This window comes from Physella acuta, unplaced genomic scaffold (assembly GCF_028476545.2).
Source record: "Physella acuta isolate Inbredline_101_S28 unplaced genomic scaffold, ASM2847654v3 ptg001459l, whole genome shotgun sequence".
Taxonomy (NCBI): domain Eukaryota; kingdom Metazoa; phylum Mollusca; class Gastropoda; family Physidae; genus Physella; species Physella acuta.
Window position 1 is genome coordinate 64906 of NW_026732974.1, and position 3001 is coordinate 67906.

The window sequence follows — 3001 nt, forward strand, 5'->3', positions numbered from 1 at the left end:
GTAAATTAACCGCATAGCACCCAAGACATCTAGCCCAAATATCAAACTCACATACTTTGTGTTAGTAATTATCCTATACGTTAAACATCTTAAACAGTCTCTCTCCACCACAAAAAAAAAACCCTAACCCTAAGCTATACCACTGCATATTGAAATCAATATTTACTTCCTCTTATCTTTTCATTGGTTATCTTCGCTACAGGATACAGATGGGCAGGTCAACTACGACGCCATTTTGGATAACGTACTTCCTGTCGAGTACGCTGGGAGCGAGTACATAACCTTCCCATCATTCCCTTGTGACGTCAGCAACTATTTTAAGATCGTGGCTATTAACACATCCACCACCATATATGTAAGTTGTAAAGATGATAATGTACTTTTATGGTGCCACAACATATGTTGGTATTAATATGATAATATACTGATATGGTAACATAAATTATATTTGTAGTAAAGATAATATTCTACTGATATGGTAACACAACCTATATAGGTAATAAAGATAATAATCTAATTATATGATACCACAACATATGTAAGTTATAAAGATGATTCTCTACTGATATGGTACCTTAATACGTTTCAGCCAATGCCTTCTTTCTGTTCCTCCCCCTTTTCATGTCCCTTCCTCTTCCCACTTTATCCCACACCCTTTTTACAATCAAAAATATTATTTTAGATCATTGTCTAGACTAAATTAAAACCATTAAAAATGGTTCTTAACCTGGGTTCAAGCAAACCCCAGGGGTTCGATGTGTCAGCCTCAAGGGTTTCGACGGATGTCAAGACACACACCCGACTCATATGATTGAATATCGGATTTTGTCAGTGCGGACGATAGAACTATTAAGAAGGGTTCGGTGAATGCGCTTATGAAACTGGTGGGGTTTGGTACCCTCAAAAAAGGTTAAGAACTACTGTATTAAGATATAGGCCTACATGTTTTTGTTTTTAACAAATGCTACAAAAACCTCATTCTCGACATAAGATTATTTTTTTTTCGCCATCTTTAGGTCCATGAAAAAACTGGCACCCAAATACTTGTTTTGAAGGAAATTGGTGATACAGAACTATTGAATCTACCTGCAGGCCAATTTATTTTTATAAACGGAAGTTCAGTTTTTTACCTGTATAAGATACACACGGATCTTTCAAGTTAGTTTTATTTGTTTGAATTTTATTCGTGTGGCTCTGTGAGTGATGTAGAGCTCTCCAAACAATGTTTCTTAAAGACTTTTTTCTCCGGGGGGGGGGGGGGGTCTACATTTTCCAGGGGGGGGGGATGCGGACACTAGTAAAAGTATTTATTTACCATATAATTTCCATCTCGTTATGGGGGGGGGGGGGGAAGATTTTCTACGTCCCCGTCCCCCCGGAAGAGATGCCTGTAAGAAACTCCAGACTAAAGGCAAATTTGGCTGAACAAATCCTGAGCGTGCATAGACTTGCGCCATTAAAATTAGCTAAATAATAATTTTTAAATAATACTAATAGGAATCCAATTTATTCAGAAATTGTATAAAGATATTAAGGATTTCGTAACAGAGCGGTAGAAAGCTAGACTACTAACCCGAAAGTATCGAGATCGCACCCAGATTAAAGTCAGTAGAATGTCCATGAGTCTACCCAGCTCTGATGGGTTCCTAACTCACAAAGAAGGCTGGGGATTGTGCCGACCACTCTATCCCTTCATATACAGAAGTCACTGAAACAGATTTATTCTACTTCATCTGCCCCATTTGTCTTGGGCACGAACTTGTAAAGATGATATAATACTATTTTACACAGGTATGCCTCGATAGCTTTTATATCTATCACGTGTTCACCACAGGTATATCCAACAGGACCTATCACCCGTCATGCATGACGTCACTGATCCCAGCCAGTCTCTGGAGGTACCGGTACGACTTTGAGCTGACCCCGGCACTGTCGGGTTACACCATCTACGTCATCCTTGTAGTGGGACTCGATGACGTCAACGATGTGCTGGTGGATGACGTCACCGTCTCGTTAAACTGTACGTCTATACAAGGTAGGTACCTGTTGTAAACTCCCGGACATACTCTCCCCCCCCCCAGTCATAAACCCCCTGGACATAACAACCATCCGATCATAAAACCCTGGACCTAAGCCCCCCCCTCCCAGTTATAAGCCCCCAGGACATAAACCCCTTGGATCTAAACACCTGGACATAAACCACACGGTCATATACCCCTTAGACAAACCCCATAGACATAAACCCCTCGACATAAACCCCCTTGGACATAACAATCTTCCGATCATAAACCACCTGGACATAAACCTCCCAGTCATGAACCCCCTGGGCATAAAACCCCTGATCATAAACCTTCCGATCATAAACCCCCATGAACATAAACCACCGGGTCATAAACCCCCTGGACATAAACTCCTCGACATAAACCCACTGGACATAACAGTCTCCCGATAATCAAACACTCTGGACATAAACCGCCCAGTCTTAAACCCCCTGGACATAACAACCTTCCGATCATAAACCCCATGGACATAAACCCATGAACTAAAACATCCCGCGACATAAACCCCTAATAGCAATGTTGTTTAAAATCTTTGACGTTTTAATCGGGTAGGAACAAGTCATAATTTATAATTTAAACACAAAGTAAAGATTCATATCGAGATCTAGCGATTTGTTGGGTAGATGAAGTAGAGTTCACGTGTGTCTTAAAGGGATAATGTAGTCAGACTTATGCCCAGCCGCCATTTCTGTACCCAAAGTAAGTAGGGTACCCCTCATGGCTTGGTGATGGCAGGAACATCGAAATGTCGCAAGTCCGATACGGGATCCGAACTCGAGACCTTAGGGCTAGCAGCCAAACGCTCTACCTTTTCAGCTACAATGGGCAGTAGAAAAAAAAATATCGTTGAAACAAATAAACCCCTAAGGTGCCGAATCCTACTACGAAGAAATACATTACAATCAATGGGACGGCTTAGTTTTAGGTATAGCAATCGACCA